Source organism: Suricata suricatta, chromosome 10, assembly GCF_006229205.1.
Source record: "Suricata suricatta isolate VVHF042 chromosome 10, meerkat_22Aug2017_6uvM2_HiC, whole genome shotgun sequence".
Classification (NCBI taxonomy): Eukaryota; Metazoa; Chordata; class Mammalia; order Carnivora; family Herpestidae; genus Suricata; species Suricata suricatta.
In genome coordinates, this window is record NC_043709.1 from 37,638,187 (window position 1) to 37,660,616 (window position 22,430).

General features: G+C 40.2%; 1 protein-coding gene and 1 long non-coding RNA gene across 4 annotated transcripts in view; one reads left to right on the top strand and one right to left on the bottom strand.

Moving 5' to 3' along the window:
* SYT1 (synaptotagmin 1) overlaps positions 1 to 22,430 on the bottom strand; it is a 533,656-nt gene that overhangs the window by 10,398 nt on the left and 500,828 nt on the right. The gene's annotated exons all lie outside the window — the stretch shown is intronic.
* On the top strand, positions 4,189 to 8,567 carry LOC115304660. The gene is made up of 3 exons (XR_003914543.1): positions 4,189 to 4,303; positions 7,622 to 7,746; positions 8,379 to 8,567. It is a non-coding gene; the product is annotated as an uncharacterized LOC115304660 (long non-coding RNA).

Sequence of the window (22,430 nt, forward strand, 5' to 3'; positions counted from 1 at the left end):
GTAACTCAGAGGTCTGATCTCCACCCCTGTACCATCCCATTCAGCTTTATTGAGATATAACTGACACAAAACACCGTGTAAGTTTAAGATGTGCAATGTGATGATTTTATATACTTATGTATTGTGAAGTGAATACCACAATAAGGTTAGCTAATGCATCTGTCACCTCACATAATTACAATTTTTTAGTAGTGAGAACATTTGGACTCTACGCTCTTTAGAAATTTTCAGTTCTACAATACAGCATTGCCAGCTGTAGTTACCGTGCGAAATGCTAGGTCTCCAGAACCTATTCATCTTATAAATCCGTATCCTTTGACCAACATGTCCTCATTCCTCTCATCCCCTAGGCTGGCAACCACCATCCCACTCTGTTTCCTATAGTTTTGATATTTTTAAAATAATAGATTCCATTATAAGTGAGGTAATGTGGGATTTGTCTTTCTGTCTGACTTATTCCATTTAACACAATGCCCTCAAGGTCCATCCATGTTGTTGCAAATGGCAGGACTTCTTTCTTTTTTTTATGGCTGAATAATGTTATATATTTATAATATTTTTATTTTAGGATATTGTTTAGAATAATATTAATAATAATTAGAATTAATGGGGTACCTGGGTGGCTCAGTTGGCTGAGTGTCTGACTCTTGATTTTGGTTTAGGTCATGATCCCAGGGTCAGGGATAGAGCCCTGCATTGGGCTTTGTGCTGAACATGGAGCCTGCTTAAGATTCTGTTCCCCCACCCCCGACTTCTCTGCGTGTGTGCTCTCTCTCTCAGAAAAAAAAGAAAAAATAATTAGAATTGGTAATATTTAGAATATTTTCTTTTTACATAAATGTATATTTTATATATTTTCATTCATTCAGTGGGTACTCACGTTGTTTCCACATCTTGGCTGCAGCGAATGTTGGGTGCAGATTTCTCTTTGAGACTGTGGTATTATTTCCCTTAAGTGTATGTCTAGAAATAGGATTGCTGGATCATATGGTAGTTCAATTTTTAATTTTTTAAGGAAGCTCCATGCTATTTCCATAGTGGCTGTACCAGTTTGCATTCCCACCAACAGTGCACAAAGCTTCCCTTTTCTCCACATCCTAGCAAGAACTTTATTATCTTTTATCATTTTGATAATAGCCCTTCTCAGAGGTGTGAGGGGATCTCTCTGTATGGTTTTGATTTGAGTCTCCCTGAGCATCTTTCCATGTCCTTGCTGGCTGCTTGTATGTCTTCTCTGGAAAAATGTTTATTTATATTCTGTGTCCATTTCTAACCAGATAATTATTTTGATATGAAGCATGAGTTCCTTAAATATTTTGGATATTAGCCCTTATCTATAGTTTGCAAATATTTTCTCACATTCTATATATTGTTAGAGATCTTTTTTATTTTTATCAACTTTTATGCCAGGGTAAGTCTTGACTGCCTAAGTCTGATACATTAGTATTCAAGGTGGACACATTTGACCATCTTGGTTCAGCCATGTGAAGTCTTAGATTGCATCTCCATTTTCTCCAGTCTTCTCCACTGCCATTCACTCCTTGATTGGCTTGATTTCTTAAGTGTCCTCTGATTTGCACTAAAGTCTTGTCCTGAATTCTGGTCCCTTTGGAGATGGCCCTAATCTCTTGATGAGCAAATTAGTCACTTCTTCTGGGATCTAGATTTTGCTCCTGTCTCCGTAACTATGAATGAGTCTTCTAAATGGAAGGCCATTAGTCAACTAACTATGAGTCACACCCATGCTTTAAGGATGCACGTATTTTTTACACTAAGGTTCACCTCTCCTGCAAAGTAGGACTGTTTATAATTAAATTTGTTTGTTTCAGGGGCTCCTCCACAAAGCAAATCCTTGTGATTCAGAGTTTCTTGGTAGCTTACAAGTTCTGGTCATTACACAACAGGCCATGGTTTTATGGAAATGATAAAATATGCTGTAAGGAGATTCACTAATGTTGCTATTGCTTTTTCTGAATACAACTGCTGGACACCGTGTGGGAGGGATGCCCACTAGGTTTTTGTAAACGTGGAAATGGCATGGAAAAACATGCAAGCTACAAAACCGGGCTACACATGCAGAACTTGGGACACTTTACTTGTTTAATTTATCTTTGAAAAACGGGTAGGGCCTTTTTACTTTTCTAACTTTGGTAGAAAGGAAAGTCTCTTTTCTAATGTCGATTTAGTCTCTAGTAGTATCTGAGTGTCAGCTTGCAGTTCTGGAAAATGATAGACTGGGATCAGAAAGAAGGTTCTCCTTTCCCAATAATAAACTGCAGGTACAGAAAGTTCAGATTTGTCACCTCATTTTGGATAATTTGGAGGTCTGTCATTTGGTTTTGTCATCGATGTGGCATTGCTGCCCTTCACTCACCACTTGTCAGGTTTTCATTTCGTCTGAAGTCAACCTAACTGAACTTTACCTCTTTCTTTTCTATCAGAGTAGCTGTTATGGCTTAGAGGCTTTTCAGGACACTGCAATGCAATCACTTTCAAACTTTTATACATTGACAAAACTGGGGTTTTATTTTGTTAAAGTTCACCCATTATGACAGGCAGGCCTAATAGCTCCTTCAAACAGATGTCCACATCCTGATCCCCAGAGCCTGGGAACATTTACCTTATATGGCAAAAGGAACTTTGCAAATGTGGTTAAGGCTAAGGATCTTGAGACTAGAAGATTATCCTAGATTATCCAAGAGGGCCCAGTCTAATCACATGAGTCCTTAGAAACAGAGAACCTTTCCTGGTTGTGGTCACCATGAGACACAAGGGTCAGAGGCTTGTGACGTTGCTCGCTTTGCAGATGGAGAAGGGGGCACAAGCTATGGAATGCAGGTGGCCTCTAGATGCTGGACAAGGCCAGGAATGGATTCTTGCCTGGAGCCTCCAGAAAGGAATGCAGCCCTACTGACACTTTGGTTTTAGCCCAGTGAGACCTGTGTCAGGCTGTAACTTACCGAATTAAAAGATAATAACCATGTGACATTTTAAAAATGAAGTTTGTTGTGATTTATCACGGCAGGGGTTGAAGACTAATACAACAACCAGAGTTGTAGAGAGGATTCTGTTGTTTATCTAGGGAGGTTTGAGGATGAGACTCAAATTTAAATAGGTCTAAGAAGTGATCTCTTGGGGGAAAAATTGATATTTTTTCCAAGCTTCTAAAAATGATTACTCTGTTCTTCAAAACAAAAGCCTTCAAAAAGCTTAAGTCTTTTTAATTAAAAAAAAAAAAGTTAACCTAGAGCATATAATCAGAAGATTACTTAGTTAGGTATGACTGTTTTAGGGTCCATGATAAAATTAGTGAAAATGGATGCAATGCTAGCTGAGAATGATTTTTAAAGTACGTTCCATCACAAAGTTTAATATAATAATGTTCCTTTATATTTATAAAGCACTTTAAGATTATATATAGCTTTAAAAATTGTATCATCTCTCTTAAAAGCCTTACAACAATCACAGTGAAGAGACTGGGGCTCCTGAAGGCTGATTGTTTTTCCCCTGAGAACTCAAACTTGGGTCTTCCAACTCAGAGCCTACTGCTCTTTGTGACGTGTTGGAGAGACAATTTAGTTTCGTATTTACAGGTACAAACTCTGGAGCCAGACTGACGTTCTGAATCTTGGCTCTGCTACTGGCTGTGTGGTCTTGGACAAGTTATTTGGCCTCCTGGTGTCATACTTCCTTCAATGTAAAGTGGTGGGAAGGATGATACCTAGTTCACAGGGTTGTGAACATTAAATTGAGTCCCTGTGTGGAAGATGCTTCAAATATGTTCCCAACACCACTTAATTCTTAATTCTTATAGTTTTGTGGAAGGGCTGACATCTACATCAGCATCTAGGTATCAGACTCTTCCCAGCCTTGCTAAGTTGGTGCTCACCATTGCACTACTTGCTGCAGAAGTATGCCGAGCTGCCCCGTGTGCCTGATTTCTGGAAGAAGCATACGCACTCTGAGCAACTGGTCTATTAGAATTAGTAGGCAACTACTAATACTACATCCCATACACTTTTCTCCTGGTCCTGAACTCAATAGATCAAATTACACAGAGCTGAAACGTTAAATTTGAGAGTTCTCAGTGGAAACTTTTCAGGAGGCTCTAGGACAGTGTGAGTCAAAACTGTGATTTATTGAGCTTTCTTTCCAGACACTGAGGCCAGTGAAGGATGATACACTTGGGCATATGAAGTATCTATGTTCCTTATGGTGCCGAAAATGAGGAAATCAGGGAGAGGAAGCAAGCCCTCAGCTTTGAGACTCATTGCTGTTGTTGCGGATGGAATAATACCTACAGGTATTACCTGGAAGGAGGGGACATCTACACCTCCTTCCGTAGTTTTTCCGTTAACTCCTTTCTATCATGAGAGAATTTTATAGTCCAATTTCTTCTTTCTTGTTTCCACCTAGGCTTAGAACTCCTACTTTCTTGTTTTCAGTCTGTCCTCTCCAGAGTGAGGGATAGGAAATCCTGGTGTTAAAACTACAATGGTACAATCTGCTAAGCTGTGTATTTACGCCACCTCGAAGACAGGGGAGACTTGAAAGCACTGACTTCACTGTGTGAAAGGCGGGCAGAGGGTCCCAGGAGGGGGTCCAGATGAGTGCTTTGGTCTCAGTGGCCATTTTCAGGGCATGGGTCTTCTTTGACTGGTTCTGTGATCCCTTGGTCCTTTCCAACTCATGAACAGTTCTGAAGGTGCAAGGGAAGTTCTGCAGCTCTGCCAGTGAGGCAGCCTCTTCTGAAATATTATCATTCACGAGGTGAACAGCCTATGGCCTAGTGCCAATCTTCTTGTGCTTTTTGCCCCTATTTAGGCATTAATTTTGAGTGGAAGACTATTTACATTAACTGGAAGGAGTCCTTGAGGCATTGTATCCCATCCTACTCACCTCTGTCTTCTACACCCTGGATATACTGAATCTCACATCCTCTTTCTGTCAAGGAGTAAGGAGGATGGTGATGACACATAAATGTCCCTTTTTACTGCTGTTCAAACTACTGTCCTTCTCTACCACCCACCATGCTGTACAAAGACTTGGTTGCTTTGATGAATTATCTGTGGAGGGGGTAGAAATGGGCAGTTTGGGTATGGCAATCAAAAGGAAACCCTAGGGGTGCCTGGGTGGCTCAATTGGTTAAGCGGCCGACTTCAGCTCAGGTCATGATCTCGCGGTCTGTGAGTTCGTGCCCCACATAGGGCTCTGTGCTGACAGCTCAGAGCCTGGGGCCTGCTGTGGATTCTGTGTCTCCCTCCTCTCTGCCCCTCCCCTGCTTGTGCCCTGTCTCACTCTGTCTCTCAAAAATAAATAAATGTTAAAACAATTTTTTTAAAAAAGGAAACTCCAGTTCTCTCTCTTCCAGGCAATTTTCAATACCATCTTAGTTGACAATGTTAGGGCACTTTTTATGGACTAAGTGCCATGTGAGGATACAATGAGAAGAAAGTTGTAAACTAGGAAAAGAGCCCTCACCAAGAACTTGACTATGCTTGACTCCTATTCTCAGACTTCCAGCTCCAAAACTGTGAGAAATAAATGTTTGTTGTTTAAGCAGCTCAACCTATGCTATTCTGACTGGGTGCCCTTTCTGTTCCAGCAGTCTGAGCAGACTAAGATAGCATACTTCCCATCAAACTTCCCTTGTTCCATGGTTCTTTTCCCTTTGAGCATGAGCTGGTCCTTCCTTTTTCCCCTTGTTTCCTTCTCTTTACCCCCAAGACTCTCGAGAATGTATTTCATGCTTTAATCACATTTGATACTATTGTAACACACATTGAATAGGAGTCTTTGCTACCCTGCTTTTCTCAGACATCCTATAGCGCAATCTTATGCTTCCAGTATTTTTGCTACCCCTGTTTAAGCAAAGTTTCTGGCCACAGATTCAGGCACTGGAATGCAGTATCTTCACCAACACTGGTGTCACTGGCATAGTTTTAGTATGTAGAGGAATGTTCCCCAAAAAGGATAGAGAGCAGTCTTGGGGAAAGACTTCGGAAGCAAGTATAAAATTCAATGTGGTTTTCCTTTAATCATGGGGATACAATGGACAAGCTTTGCAGAAACATAAGTGCAGCCTAAATGCTGTACTATCCGGCCACACCACCTCACCTGTCCTCCTTCAGACAGATGCCTACCGGACTCATCCCCTCCCCTTGAAGCCTGTTCTTGTGCTGTGATTCCAGCCTCGTGGACCAAAAAGTTAGAGAAGTTGGGGCCATCTCTGATTCCTTCTTCTCTGCTCCCTATGAACAGTTAGCCACCATATCCTGCCAATTTACCCTCACAGTGTCTCTCTGGTTGGTGCCCTCTTTCTAATTTCTTGTCACATCTCAAGATCAGAAATCCAATGTCTCTTGTGATCTTGCCCTGATTTCCACACTATTCATATACTTGTTAAAAGTATATTTGATCACACCATTCCCCTGTTAAAAATCTTTCGTGGCTTGCCAACTAAAAAAATTGAAACTCTGTCGTGACCTTCACAGCCCCGTCCTAACTTATTATTTCCACAAACTCTATGCCATACTCATGGTCAATACGCACTATTGCTAACAGAGAATTTAAAATGCCATGTCTTTGAACTGGCTGTCCTTTAGCCTGAGATGCCCTTTCTTTCTCTCTTCCCATCTTAAGTTTGGTTTAAAAGTCACCCCTTCCCTGAAGATTTTACTGATGATTTTCTCAGTCAGAACCTTCAGACAAACCTTTCTTTGCCCTGTATCATTTTCTTTTGTAGTTTTGCAAAATACATATTTGTTTCTTTTCCAGTGTTGGAGAACTTCTGTGGTAAGCAAATAACACAAAAACAATATTCCTATGGGAAAATTTGTTTTGAATTCAGAACTGTTGGCTTCCAGACGAACTTTGGGGAGACCTGTAACGCAGGAGGTCCTTCCATTACTATTCCAGACCCCCCCCCAACACCCTGGCACATCGTCACCCCCTGCTCCCCTTAGGCAGTCCTATTGTCAAATTATGCCAACTCCATGGAAATAAAATTGCAAAACAGCTGGCTGTAAGCATTGATCCTTTTGTGTGAGATATCAAAGAGCCACTGAAGGCTTTTTGTATTTACAATGAGAACTAGAGAGTAGCAGTTCAAAGCCAGATAATGTAAGATGCCTGCAGTTTTCATTTGGACAATTTTGTGTAATTATACTGTCTTCTTTCCTAACTATCAGAGCAACCGTGGGCCCTTGTGACTATGGCCTTTCCACGTTCGCCAAAGACTTCTTGTGATAAGAAATAGCCTCATCTCAGCTGTTTTGTTCAATCCCTCCGAGCCAGTATCTGGCTTCTGAGGAACTTGGAGCATTATTCCTTTTATCCTTTTTTTTCTCTGGATAATCACCAAATTTCAACTTGGAGCATTATTCCTTTTATCCTTTTTTTCTCTGGATAATCACCAAATTTCAGCTTAGAGTGTTGGATGAGGAAAAGTAACACTTGTATCAGTTAGGGTTCTGAATTTCAAGTGACTTAAAACCCATTTCAAAATGGTGTAAATTGTAAAGGTAACTTACTGACTTATGTGATGGAAAAGTCCAGAAGTAGGGCTGGGTGGCAAAGATTGTTAGTTGTCTCCTAAAATCCCTTCCACCCTACTTTTCAGCAGTAGAATTCCTGAAGTTGTACCTGGGCATCACCTCGTTCGGCTGGAAGTATTTCTCCCGCACTCTCTTGCAGCTCAGTATGACCAAATGCCTAACCTCTGGCGACTGGAAGTAAATACAAGTGGTGAGTGTTAACTCCACAGCACGTCCTTAAACTGGTGGTTCTCAAAGGGGGGCTGTTTTATCCCTCAGACACTTGGCAATGTCTGGAGACATTTTTGATGGTCATAATTTGGAGATGAGGTGATATGGGCATTGAGGGCGTAGAGGCTGGGGATTTCATTAAACATCCTACGATGTTTAATGCCCTCAACAGTAAAGAATTATCAGGCCCCTGATGTCAGTAGAGCCAAATTGATAGCGCGTGCCTTCACATAAGCTTCACGTCCTCCATTCTTCCATTCTTTTTCTGGCAACTGAAACATGGATGTGGTGGGAGGGCAGTAAAAACAGCTTTTTCCTTGGAATATGAAAACAGTACTCCAGTGGGACAGGGCAACGGGCTAGGAAGATCCTGCATTCCTAGAAGAGCCACAGCCCCAAATTACCTACCTACCAGTGTTGGCCACTCACCTACATACACACATGTGGGAGATAAAGAATTTCAAACAAAAATTCTATCTTTTTGAGCCACTGTGTTTTGGAATCCTTTTGTTACAGTACTTCAGCCTCTTCCCTAACTAACAGATTCAATAATATGAGCAGGTTCCCGGGTTGCCTGTATCACTACCATGTGTTTGGTGATGTTATCCTCAGATTTCACGTGGTGGCCTCCCAAAGACATCCTGGACTCTTCTCATAAGGATGTGAATGACTTTACTAGCTCACAAGGCTTACATCATCACACTATACCATCTGAGGAAAGAGAGAGTCTATGTCAGAATTCCCAGGAAAAGTCCAACCACACTCATCTAACAAAGATGAAATATCTACTCTATTAGTCCCTGTGGCAAAGGGAATGTGATGAGCCATGTTGGCTTAGTCCTGGGTCATGTATCCGTCCCCAAACCAATAAAGAGAGCCAAAAGGTCTCTTGTAAGCACAGTGCTCAAAATATATGGTGATTCTTCAGACAGGAATTAGAAGGCTCTTACCAAGAGTGGAAAGTAGAAATTGGGAGGCAACCAACCAACCAACAATTATTCAACCGAGGATCTCGGGGATCCCATCTCTGTCTAAATTTGGAATTGTGCCTACACTCCTTGGCAGAGAGCCATTATCTCCCCACTTGAGATCCAATTCCTAGGAATGAGCCATGGGCACTGGTAGAAGGGGTCCAGCTGGAGCAGAGACAGCAGAGTTAAACCATGCAGAATCAGGAGAGTTTCTTTGCCAACTGCAGCTTTTCCTCGTGTGCTTATTGAGTAAGCGTATTTTATTGGTCAGCCAATCATTTAATAGTATACAAATAATTAAATAGTAATAGGGTTCACAGAGCCATTTCCGTCAGTGGCAGTTACTTGAGGGGGTTTTTATAAGTAATTTGCAAGTACTTAGAGAAGGACTACACTGAGGAGCTTATGTGCCTTCTAGTTTAAAATGAGCCCTGTAATGTTATATAAAGATGTAGTGTTAAAAATATATTGTGGAGAAATTTTCCATGTGAGCACACAGTTTAAAAATGAATTTACATTAGTTACGCGCAGTGTTTGCTAGAAGAAAACAACTTAGATAAGTGACTGCCACGGAGGAAATCAGCTTCATTTTAATGAGACAGACCATAAAATAGCATAAGCTGATTTAGTTCTTTAATGGTGGCAAAGGGCTTTGAGGAGACAAAAAATATAAATGCAAACTGCCATTGTGAATTAAATGGAAAACATTTTGGGGCGCAATGGAGGAAGCCACCGAATCCAGCCATCATTTCTCACGTCGCCAAGTGGATGTACACGACTGCCAGCCTCTTGGTTAAAAATGTAGGCGTGTGTGCCCCCAAAGTGGGGGACACAGTGAAGACCGATCTCACCGATGTGGCACGTGTGTGGACGTGCAAAAGAGCAGAGTGGGGGTTTGAGCTCTGCACTTAGTAGAGGAAGGAGTATATTGTATTTGCAAAATCTAAGTCTTTTGTCTTTGGTTTTTGAAGTAAAATTCTTCATCTATAATTCACCCCTCTTTTCCCTGTACTTTCAGGGAAGGGCAGACACATGAGAGCAGGAGTGATAGTAATTATATTTGATTCTTTCTGGATGACTCCAGAGAGGTTAGTGGAATGACCAAGTACAAACTGTTTGTATGAACTGATGAACAAAAACAGTCAAAGGATTCAGTAAAGCAAACAAAATTGCAAACGGCAAATTTGACTTGACTTTTTTTCTTTTCGGGAGATTTGGACATTGCCTCATATTTTTGCCAGATGAAAGGTCACTCGTGACATCTATCTATCTTCCTTCCTTCCTTCCTTCTCCTTTCTCCCACTCTCCCTTCTCACTATTAGACATTTGTACTTGACAAGGCAGCATCAGTAATATTGCTACTTGGCAACATTGCCAGGACTTCTAAGCACACAGAATATGACAAGTGGATCTTGCTCCTTCTCCACGTAGAGGTCGTTTCCTAGCAATTCAACATGAGTAGAAAGTGAAAACAATGTGAGAACATCTTACGTATAATATGACTAAATAGAGTTAGTGGTCTGCAGTGAGGTTAACTCAGTCTCACTTAGTTCTCGGGTTGATTTAGCCAGAATCAATTTTGCTCTCACTAACTCCCCATCTCTTGCACATACTTGCTTTAAAATGTGTCTTATTGGGCGCCTGGATGGTGCAGTTAGTTAAGCATCTGACGTAGGCTCAGGTCATACTCTCACAGCTGGGGAGTTTTAGCTCCGTGTTGAGCTCTGTGCTGAGCTCAGAGCCTGGAACCTTCTTCTGATTCTGTGTCTCGCTCTCTCTCTGTCCCTACCCTGCTCATGCTCTGTCTCTCTCTCAAAAATAAACACTAAAAAAAAAACACCCCAATACTGTCTGTGTCTTCTAAACATTTTGCCGTCTGAGCATTAGAAAGTTTATGGACCAGGGTGCCTGAGTGAATGAGTCTCTTAAGCGTCTCACTTTGGCTCAGGTCATGATATCAAGGTTCATGGGTTCGAGCCCTGTGATGGACTCTGTGCTGACAGCTCAGAGCCTGGAGCCTGCTTTGGATTCTGTGTCTCCGTCTTTCTCTGCCCTTACCCCGCTCACTCTCTATCTCTCAAAAATAAATAAACATTAGCAAAAGAAAGAAAGAAAGTTTATGGACCAAGACTGCCTTACAATAATTAAGGGAGAGATTTGGAAATGTTTCCAGATGGAGTGGAGGAATCTCTTTCCAGGTCTTCATTTTGAACTGTTTCTAGAACTTGCCAAGTGTGTGGGTATATTTCCCAGTAATTGAGGGAATGGCCCTTCTGTGCCTTAGCTGGAACTGTCTCAGTGCTGCTTTCTCTGCTTGCAAAAGAGAATACATTAATGTTTTCAGGAGGGTTTCTTTCCTCTTGTTGTCCTCATTCCTGCCTTTAAGTGACATTGTTGAGCCTGTGTGGCCCTAGAGGAGGCTTAATGATGCTGCTTTTGTTCCCCCATTAGACAAAGAGATAATGATTTTAAGACTCATAATATTATTGATAACTCATACATTCCACCTTTGGTTTGAGATTTTATGGTATGAATAATGCATGTCCTTTCAAAAAAAAAAAACCTTTGAGCAACCTGGTTGTCTTGTTATTAAATTTCTCTGTTTGAATGTTGATTTCCCTTTTTTATTGAGAAAGGTATTTCATTTTGGTTTATTGGTAGCCAAAGATGGGTCTCTTTCATAAAGCTGTGAAGCTATTTGAAATCAGCTGGTGCTCTGCCGATCAAGAAGATAGGGAGCTGGCAGGAGAGACCCACTTCTACCATGGTAATCGGGTTCTCATACAATACTGTAAAGAGAAAATAAAAATAAGCTATGACTTCAGTAGTATACCACGTATAGGAAAATGTCATGAGGTGATACAATTCTGTGGTGCTTTTACAGCTTTTTATAAAGCAAATTTTTGAAAAGTCAGTCACCACATGTCAGTATTTCAAATCTCAGTAAAAACTCACACTGACATCACCTAAGATACTTCCTCCCTAAATCTGGGAAACATGAGAGTTGGGGTGTTAGAGTTGGTTAAATTCTTTATATTGAAGATTTGGTTGCAATGAAAGGCTTTAAGTCTCTGCAAGATTTTAGAGGCATATACTACACGGCCATAGAGATAGCCCAGAGGTACAAAGAATAGGTCTGGTCTTGTTTTTCCCAGTTTTCCATTTTCTTGAATCACAGATATTCCATAGGCTGACATATTTCACCCTGATGACTTTTGGCTTAAGATGAATGGTTATTCCATTTTTCTTGGTATTATTCCTTAGCCAAGAAATTCATTCATTCATTTGTTCTTTCATTCACTTATTCACTCAGTTACTCACATACTGAGTGCCTATAATTACCAGGTATTTCTCTGTCAGCCAGGATCCCATTCTATCCTGTATCCTGCTTGACAAAGAGTCCGGCACATGGTAGGGATCCAGTAAATATTGCTAAATGACTGAACAAATCAGGAACGCATAAATATCTATTGAACAATCCTTAGGGAGGACTGTGAGGGGATACAGAAAACTATAGAAGCCAGTTTGTCCTTCAAAGAGCTTACAGTTGGGTTGGAAAGAGAAAACATACATTTCTGAGTTAAGTTTAAGCCAACTGATGTATTTTTGTAGTAGGAAAGATAACATAAGACAGTGTCTGTTTTCTTGCTAAATGATTGGCACAGCAATGACGGTAAGCGGACTTCGGAGCAGACAAACACCTCTCACTCAGTTGGAAATGCTTAGTTTTTTATTCAAGCCTCTACCTTTAAGGAGCCCAAACAAATGTTACACAGAGAGAACTGACCTTTTGTTAATAGTAAAAATCACCAGCTCCCATGCCTTCTTCTCCTACACCTCCACGTATAGATGTACAATTTCATAAGACATAAATCCAATATTTCCATAGCATTAATGCTTACATAGAGAGGGAAAGAGGTCACTAGATGGACTGTCTTTCTTTGAGTTTGTTTTTTCCTTGGAGCTTTTCCAGTCTTTCTGCGGATAATGGCATTTCATGGCTAACCTAATGTGATTTTCGTAAATAGGCAATCCATACATTTTAAGATGGCTTAAATGAAATGGAATTTTGTGTGATATGCAGAATTATATAACTTGGAGGATTAGCCCTGCCTGTAGCATCTGCAGAGCCCAGGTTAAGACTACAAATGCAAGTCAATATTACTGTACGTCTAAAGTATTGAGAGTTCTAATGGAAATACAAACTTAAAAGTGTGTGTTTTCTATTCTGATATTTTAAGAGATAGACATTCATAAATGACCAGGAAACCCACATTTAAAGTGAGAATTCTCATACTCTTTGGGGTTCTGCAACAGAAGCTGGCAGTGTGGGAGAGTACGCCCCTAGGCTGCCCTGTGCCCCTGTCTTCTGAAGCAACAATGTGCACTGTCCAGTTCACCCCCACACATGTGGATGCCCCGGCTGGCGTGGCCAGGCTTTATTCACCAGTCCCCATTCTGCCCCTTAGCTACCCTTTAGCTATGTGGTATGCACCAGCGTTTAGATGGTCAGACTTGGGGGAAAAACATCTTCAGATGTGAATCAACTTGGGGTCATTTTCACGGGGAGCCTTGGGTCTCAGGTGCGGAGAGCCTGGTCCAGAATGCAGAGTTAGATGCAGCCTCCAGATACTATGTTTTATTGCTCTTGTGGACTTCATCCCTTGGAAGTGCAGTTAGGGGAGGACCAGACTGCGGCCTGCTACCCTCTGGATTCTAGAGCAGGGTCCCTTCTTGCCCACATCAAAGGGATGTATTGCACATTCTTTTTTTTTTTTTTAATTTTAATTGAAGTGTAGTTGGTACACAATGTTATGTTACTTTCAGGCATACAATACAATGATTTGACAGTTCTATGTATTTCTAATGTTCAGCACAGAAAGTGTAGTTACGATTTGTTACCGTACAAGGTTATTGCACTATTGTTGACTACATTCCCTGTGCTGCACTTTTCATCCCCGTGACTTGTTTATTTTATAACTGGAAGCTTGTACCTCGTTTTTGTTTAAGTAACCCCTGCTCCCAGTATGGCACTTGAACTCATGATCCCGAGATGAAGGGTCACATAGTCTACTAACTGAGCCAGCCAAGTGTCCCAAAGCTTGTGCCTCTTAATCCCTTTGCCTATTTCACCCTCCCTCCAACCCCTCACCTCTGGCAACCATCAGTCTGTTCTCTTTACTTATGATTTTGTTTCTGTTTTTTGTACTTTGTTTATTTGTTCTGTACTGCATATTCCTTCCAGTTTTTAAATAGCTCTTAGCAGGCACTGTACCATTGACTCTCTTCCATTTATGTCATTTATTCTTCATGACCACCTCGAGAGGTGGGTCTGTTTTACAGCTGAGGAACCTGAGAGTAATTGGTTCACGATCACACAATTAATATTAGTTGTCCTAGAAGTCCTGTGACTTTGAACATCCATCTTAATTCAACATTCACAGACTTTGCCAATGCTACACCGTACACTGTGCAACGGGGGCTGCTTATATGGTTTTCGATCCAGGAATTACATGTAAATTAAGTGTTCTTGTTCCTTAACTAGACTGTTGGACCCTGAATGATGTCTCATACCTGCCTCTCCAGTTTCGTCTCTCAGGATACCCCTCCTCCATGCTGTCTCTGCTTCAGCCACCCTGTCCTTTCAGCTTGTTGAATATGCTGAGTGCCCTCCCCCGCATTGGGGTTTCATGCCTAGGAGGCCTCCTCCTCATGCCCCTGCTCCACACCTCTTTTAGTTTTTATTTTATTAAAAAATGGTTAATGTTTATTTATGCTGAAAGAGAAAGAGAGAGAGAGAGAAAGAGAGGGCAGAGAGAATCCCAAGCAGGCTCCTTGCTGTCAGCACAGACCCCTATGCAGGACTGATACCCACAAACCATGAGATCATCACCTGAGCTATAACAAGAGTTAGGTGCTTAACCGACTGAGCCACCCAGGTGCCCCTTTGACTCTCCATTTTAAAGCAACTTCACCTTTTATAATCGTCATGAAGGCTGACTAGATCCCACTAAAAGAATGGTAAAAGGGACTCAGCGAAAACAGATCATTTACCCCAGACCCTTTCCCCGAGTTTCTCATCAGAAACACTCTACGAGGCACTGCTCTAGACTGAATAGACCTGGACAAAAATCACCAGCAATTATCATTGTAGTCAGTTAATAAAATGGTTTGCACTGGATTGCCAGCAGTTAAGGAGCTGACTTTTCTTAGAGCAGAGGGAGTAAAGCTTTGGAAACTTTTTGGAGAAAAGCTAGCCCACATCATTCTTCAGAAGATTGTGCCCTATTTGTAAAGCAAGTTTATCTAGCAAAAGGCTATGAAATATGTTTTTTTCCTTGAATAACTGCCTGTGGTATGGATGAGGTTAGAACATTCTGTTCTCATTCTTCCCAGTTTAGCTTCAGGGTGAAAGGGTTGCTAGTACTAAATTCTAAGTACTGTCATCTCTAGGAGTGAAGATTAGACACAGAGGACTATTCTAAAGCAAGCTCATGATTTGCCTTGAAAAATCCGCCTAAGAGAATTCATAGTGAATTAATTTAGAGGAATTGTTGTACAGAGCCAGAGGACTGATTTTAAGTCTCGTTGGAAATATTCTGGATGATTAAGATTCCAAGTCTAGTTTCAGAAGGGTTAATTTTTACCAAGCAGTGTTTGATGTGAATATACTTCAAACAACTCACAACTTACACTTTATCTGAAGGCCATCTTAAAGGGACAGTTAAATATCTTATTGACTAAATGAATAAGAGGGCAGATGTCATATTCTAAGAAAAGCTACCATTTATGGACTCTGATTAAATGGGGGAAAAAAGCCCTCTGTGTTTTCAGTGTCTCTTTCAAGAAACTGTACATATGAGTTAAAGGCCATATGCCAGCAAGTGACATCAATGCTTTTTAGGTAGTCTGTTCTGTAAACCTCTGTTAGATGGACAGAAGTCAACATTTGGAAAATCAATTTGGATATATTGCCCTAGATTCTTTGGAGCCGAGAGATTGTGCTAGAAATTAATTAAAATATCAGTGCATTTCCCTCCCAAAAATGTTGAAAAAGAAATACATATCATCCAGCATAAATATATTATCCATTATAAATATAACACATTTAGTCAAATGACAGAACATTTTCTTACAATAGAATTTCTATGTGGCAGTCAGACCAGTGTAAAGAGTTTAGTGAGGTAACTCATATGAATTTGATATTTGCCCTTAGTTCAGAGCAATGTGATTTCAGGCATAAGGACGGCTCTGTGCTACTGAAATTGAGAATAGAGCCCAAATGAGTTAACTGACCTTGACTCAAGATGCTCTGTGGAAAACAGAGTCACTGTATGTGGTTTTAAAGAAAGAGATTCCTACATAATTTTGCTGGAAGGCCATTGTGAACGTGAACAGATGAACACTGAGTTGGAAAGCATGGCTTAAGGGAAAGTTCTTGGAGGGCAAATTACATGATGCATCAGGTTTGTTAAAGTTTTATTATATGTCCCGCACTTTGGTGGATAATATGAGAATATGGTGGAAAATACGGACACCTTTCTTTTACCTTGGAGTAAGTTAAACGAGTGAGAGATGAGAGTAGGAAAAGGAGTTCACTGGAAAACCTAACAACAAGCATGAAAATGACATAAAACATAATTCTTTTGGGTTGGGAGGAGGAAATTCGGTCTGACTGTCCTATTTGGGGTAATGCTTGGCTTTTATTGTTTTGCCGATTCTTTGATCATACTAAGGGTTTAGTATTTATCAGTTGGAATTTTTACAGGTACATATTAAAGTAGTACCAACAATTTCTCTACAAAGCCAAGCCAAAACAAACAAACAAACAAAAAGACAACCACTGAAATAGCAATGGACAGCATACTGATTAATGAAAAACACTGAAACTTAAAAACTTAAAAATCCAGATTTGCATACAGTCACCAGCACAAGTTTCACAGAAAACTGGGAGACCAAATGGAGCTCAGAGTGTAGACTTCGTGGCATAATTCTGAGGATGTCAAAATAGCTATCAAAGAGTCACAGTTTATTTAGGAACTATTAATGGCCAATCAGTTGGTTTATAAAAATCAATCTGCACCAATCACCTGTCAACCAAACTCTAGCACCCCTAGAAAATCCTCAAAAAGCAGAGGCTGAGCAAGAAAAAGAAACCATACATATGGAAGCCCTGTTATCACTGCCAAGAGGTCAATACAACCTTGGCCGTGCTCTTCTAATTGTGGGGGACGAAAGTTGTCTATATGCTTATACCTGCTGTTGTCTGTATGCCACTTTTACCCTTGGAGTGCTTAAAGACAACTGCTGGTTCACAAAATCCTTTGCAAAGTCTAATTGTGAGCAAATCTATACCACTCACACATGCACATACACACACACTCACACATACACACGCACTCACACACTATATCTATGGCATTTGTTTGTAAAGGCACTTTCAGGAAAGAGCATCATTCATTTGTAAGGCATTCTCAATGGTTATTTGTTTTCTGGCACTGCAGAAATTCCTCGAAATAGGTCATCATAACGCTGATAATCATCTCCATGGTAACCAACTTTCAAGGCAACTGGTTGAGGATTACAATTCTGGTTGGGGGAAATCACATTAACGGCATGGTAGTAACACAAGAAGATGCAATCTAGTGCCATTAAAATTCCCTTATAAGTACGTATTTATCAAATATCCTTGTCACAATCTAAATTAAGTATCGTTTGGGAGACTTTTGTAGGTAATGCTTAGTCTTTTACTGTATATAATAAAAGACCAAAGTTTTTGGTTATTTCTTTTATGCCTTAGGTTAGGCAAATATATCAAGGACTTCAGCATTTCTAATGCTAACCTGGAAGCTCATAACTTGGTAGAGATCTGGGGATAGGCATTGATTCTCACATTTGTCTCTACCTGCTGCTATCTGAAGAGGTGTTTGACACAGTCAAGAGAGAGCAGATTCTCATGGGACTACAGAAGCAATTGCGAGCATAAAGTATCATGAAATTGAAGAACTCTTCTGAAAAATTTCTTTCTTTAGATATGAGGGAGTCCATCTTTCAGTGTCCAGGGATAAGACTAAATGACTTCTTAGAAGTAGTCCTTGAACTACTATGTTTTTCAGTGAAGAGAACCTGGCACACAATCCAGCCAAACCACTTCAGCTTTCTGCTTTTTTATGTGTGTGTTAAAGAACTTGATTAATTCCCAAGGCCCTTATTTGCAGAGCATAGGTAGGATGTTTAATTAGAGTTAAAAGGACTAGTTGAGGCTGTTAGCTAAAGGTGATAGAGTTAAAGCAGGATCTTCTCTGTCTTACAAATAAAGAAATGAATGCCGACAAGAAACACTAGCTTCCTCACCTCCAACCAAATAAGACAAGGGGTGCAACTTAATATTATGGACACCCAAACAAAACGTGAGCATGTACACGTGCATACAAAATGCTGACCAAGGAAAGAAAAGAGTCTGGAGTGACAGAGTACAGCTCCTGACCTTGACTTTCCTCCCAGCCCCTCTGAATCTTTACTGCTGAATTGATGAATCTTAAGACTTCATTATTGCCCTCAAATCTAGACTGAATTACACTGAATGACTACCCTCATTCACCCATTTTCCTGTCTTTTGAATGAGGAGTAGTTGGAATGGCTATTGGGCAGAAGGTGCTTCTTTTGAATACTACATTGTACCAGTAAAGATACCACAATGAATATAAACTCATGAGAAAGAGTATATCTGTATATTTTCTAGTTTTATTTGTTCACACAGCTATATTTCCAGTGTCTTGATTAGAATAGTACCTAGTAAAGAATCAGTACGCAATAAAAATTAGTTGAATGATTGCGCCCCTCCCCACGCAAAAAAAAAAAAAAACCTTTCAGAGTAGATGTGAGTCCCAGTTAAAGGGAGGGGTTAAAACTTACTTCAGAACACCTATCAAATCCCAGAAGAGTAAGCAGTACCCAGGAGTTCTAATCAGACACATGTCATATAGCTTCCACAGAGCTTCCCCCTTCCCTTTTCTACCCTCTCCATCAATCTGCAGTAAAGTAGATTGTATTCTGTACCATGTTCTCAAACCATAGCTCGGGGGAAAACATATTAGAGTCAATGTAAATGGAGTCAAGGAGAATACATCTACGCTAGATCAGAACAAAGAGGTCTGGATAGAGCTATTCAGGTATGAACGAGATGGGGTGGGGGGCAGTGGCAAATATCCAAATATGCTAAGGCAACGCTCCCTAATAAAAACAAACAAAACCAGTCAACCCTTAAAAGAAAGGAACATAGCATGCAAAAGAATGATAAAACCCTCACTCTTAAAGAAAACATAACCCAAAGAACAAAACAAAATTCCTCAGAAGTGCTTCGTGTTATGAATCAAGATAATGAGAACACGAACTCAGAAAAATATGAGCTCAAAGATGATAGAACAACAATAAGCTTCCAGAATTAAGGAAGTTGAAGACAAAGCAATATTATAGAACAAATAAGAACGGTGACGTAGCAAGGGACAAAATAAACATGGCTGCAAATAAAATCACTGAGCTAGAGGAAAGGCTTGTAAACAGAAGGGCAGCAGAGGAATTAGAAAATAATAGATTTTACTTCCAAAGCACATGACATCAGTAAAATTAATGTCCCTGAAGAAGAGAATCCAATACACAAAACAGGGAAAGTATTCACAAATATCATATGAGGAAATTTCACTAAAGACAAAGAATAACAACATTTATAGATTGAAAGAATATACCGTGTTCTAGGAAATATTAATAACACAGTGCTTAACCCTACACACATATTCCTGATTAATTGTAATTCAAGAACACATTCTTCAGGCATTGAAGCAGAAGAAAAAGTCACAGACAAGGGAGTAAAAATTAGCTTGGTCTCAAATATGTCCACAATAACAGCACAGGAGTGACAGCAAGCGTGGCAAGCATGGCAAGACAGACATTCTATCAGCAAAGGACTACAGTCAAGGATGCCATATGGATGGGTCTTGTGAATTTCTGTGCTCAATGACTAGGGTGTAGCCAACCTTAGAATACCCATCGTAGCACTTTTCAAAGTGTATCTTTTTAACTCTAATCCTGTCAGGTGTTCCATGAAAAGGGAAAACTGGTCAGTTCACTTAGAAACACAGAATCACTGAAAGTCTAGCCTTACACATTTATAAAAACACATCAGCATATAAATGACTGAGACATTTTGTATTAGAGACACCTGATTTTCTTTTAAAAAACATGCTTTAACTCAGCATTTCCACTGAAATGTATGTTACTGATGGGCTGCCTGGCTGGCTCAGTCAGCAGAGCATGAGACTTGATCTTGGGGTCATGAGTTCAAGCCCCACATTGGGTGTAGAACTTACTTAAAAATTAATAAAAATAAAAGTTAAAAAATCTTGCTGAAAGAGTATTCAACAGATTCCATTTGGAGAAAATTTGATCTATGATACTGGTAAGGGAAAAGATTTAAAAACAAAAAAGCAATCAAAAGCAAATTGTATTTATTTGCCTACTTTCTGTCTCAAGGACAGCAATAAAATTTTATCATTCATTCATTCATTTAAAAATATTGAAATCTTAAAACTTAGTTTTGGGAAGGAAAAAGTACTTCTAGCAGAGAGGTACTCATAGGGCCACTTTGAAAATCCTAACAATAAATTCCCTTCTAAAGCAGCCATCTGAAATCCCTAAGCACAACTTAATTTCGTATCTGCTTTGTTGAAAGGAATGCATCTTTGAAGGCCTCCTTCCCACCACGGAACTCTGGATAGGGCAGGACTTCAACTCAGTGCAAAAAAGAGAGATTTGAGGAGGTGTTGAGAAACTGAACACTGTTTTTCTTCCTTTGGGAGCCAGGATCAATGTAACTGAGAAGGCCAAGGAGTAAATATCTTCTATTCTAGAAGAAAAACAAGGCCTCCACTGCTTTGCAATACCTTTCCCTTCTTCTCAGTCTTCCTCCAGTTTACATAAGCACCTTCTGACCGTGTGCAGTACCTTCTAATTAGGTTACATGCCACAGCTTCAGAATGGTGGAAGGCTTTGCTGTCTACTCACATCTTCTCTTACGCTACTTTGAACTGGAAAAAGTATTTTAATTCAAGACTGACTTACTTGTCTTTCTTCCCCTCCCATCCTGTCAGAGGACAGAAATGTGCTAGCAATGTGGAATCAAAAGTGGGAGGGAGCTTTCAACTTTCAAATAGTGTTATATTTGTCTGGCCTTGTAAGCTACCGCCAGGGAGTTGACTGAGGTAGGAGCGGGTTGAGGAGTAGGTCAAGGGAATTCAAGGAGTAAAGAAAGGAGGGACCAGTAACCGGGAACGCATCCTAAGAAGTAATACCGGGATATGCTGCCCTCTACAGGAATTTTAGGGGAAAACACACCAATTAAAATTGGGTGAACATTTAAATTAACATCAGTGTTGACAAGAACGTCAGCAATAGGAACACTCATATTCTCCAGGGGTATTTATTAGGGAATGTCCAGAAAAGCGGAAGTCATGCATTCCCTACATCCCAGCACCCCCATGGCTGTGTAGGTATCCTGGGGATACTCTCCCACATTTGCATACGGAGATATGTATAGGAATGCTTCTTGTTGCATTGTTTATGACAGCAGGAAATTGGAAACCACCTAAATATCCATCAACAAAAAGCTGTAAACATCAGTTGGGGTATACTCCTACCATGGAATGCCATACAGCAATTACAAAGTAACAAGTTTACATTAATCAACATGGATACATCTCAAGAATGTAATATGTAGAGACAAGTTGCATAAGGATACATAATATTTACATAAAGTTTGTGAATACACAAAGTATATAGAGTATAATGCTATTTACATAACTTAAAATGAAACCAAAACCGTGTGTATGTACTAAAAGCAAACATAGGATAAGCATAAAACAGTAGGCTTGGGAATTATATGACATGATAGGGAAGGGCACACAAGTTATTATGATTATATGTTATGCTTGAATTCTTTTGTGTATTTGTATATGATACTTATTATTCATTATGAATATTCACTATATTACACTTAAAAGGCCTGAGGTGTTTTATTAAAAAAACTTGAGGAGCTCTGACTCAAATTCAACTAAGATTTATAAAGTTCCTGCCATGTGTCTAGTGCCGCGCCCTTCCCATCTGGCAGCATGAAAACTAACACTGAAGGAGCCTGTGCTCCTGAAAGAAACTGAATCCCATTGTCGTGAAACTTCTGCATTGTTCGTTCAGCTCCAGCCAGTGTGACCCTACCTGACCTCCCATCTGATGCTGTGAGCTCAGCAGTCTGACTGAGGCACTTGTGGGAGAGGGTATGGGAGGAGGAAGATAGAAGGAAGGCACATTAGTAAGACTCATTATTAAGAAAAGGTATCAAGCTGATTTGGAATTTTCTTTTCCAAATGAATTCAGCTTCTTTCCATGGGTCACATTTTCTCTCAATATACCGATTTCTTTTATCGCTCTATTTTTTTTTATGTTTATTTATTTTTCAGAGAGACAAAGTGTGAGCAGGGGAGATGCAGAGAGCAGGGGACAGAGGATCTGAAGCGGGTCCATGCTGACAGGAGAGCCCGATGGGGGGGTTCGATCCTGACTTGAGCTGACGTTGGATGCTTAGCTGACTGAGCCACCCAAGCGCCCATCAATGTACCAATTTCTTAGTAGAAACTGTGTGATG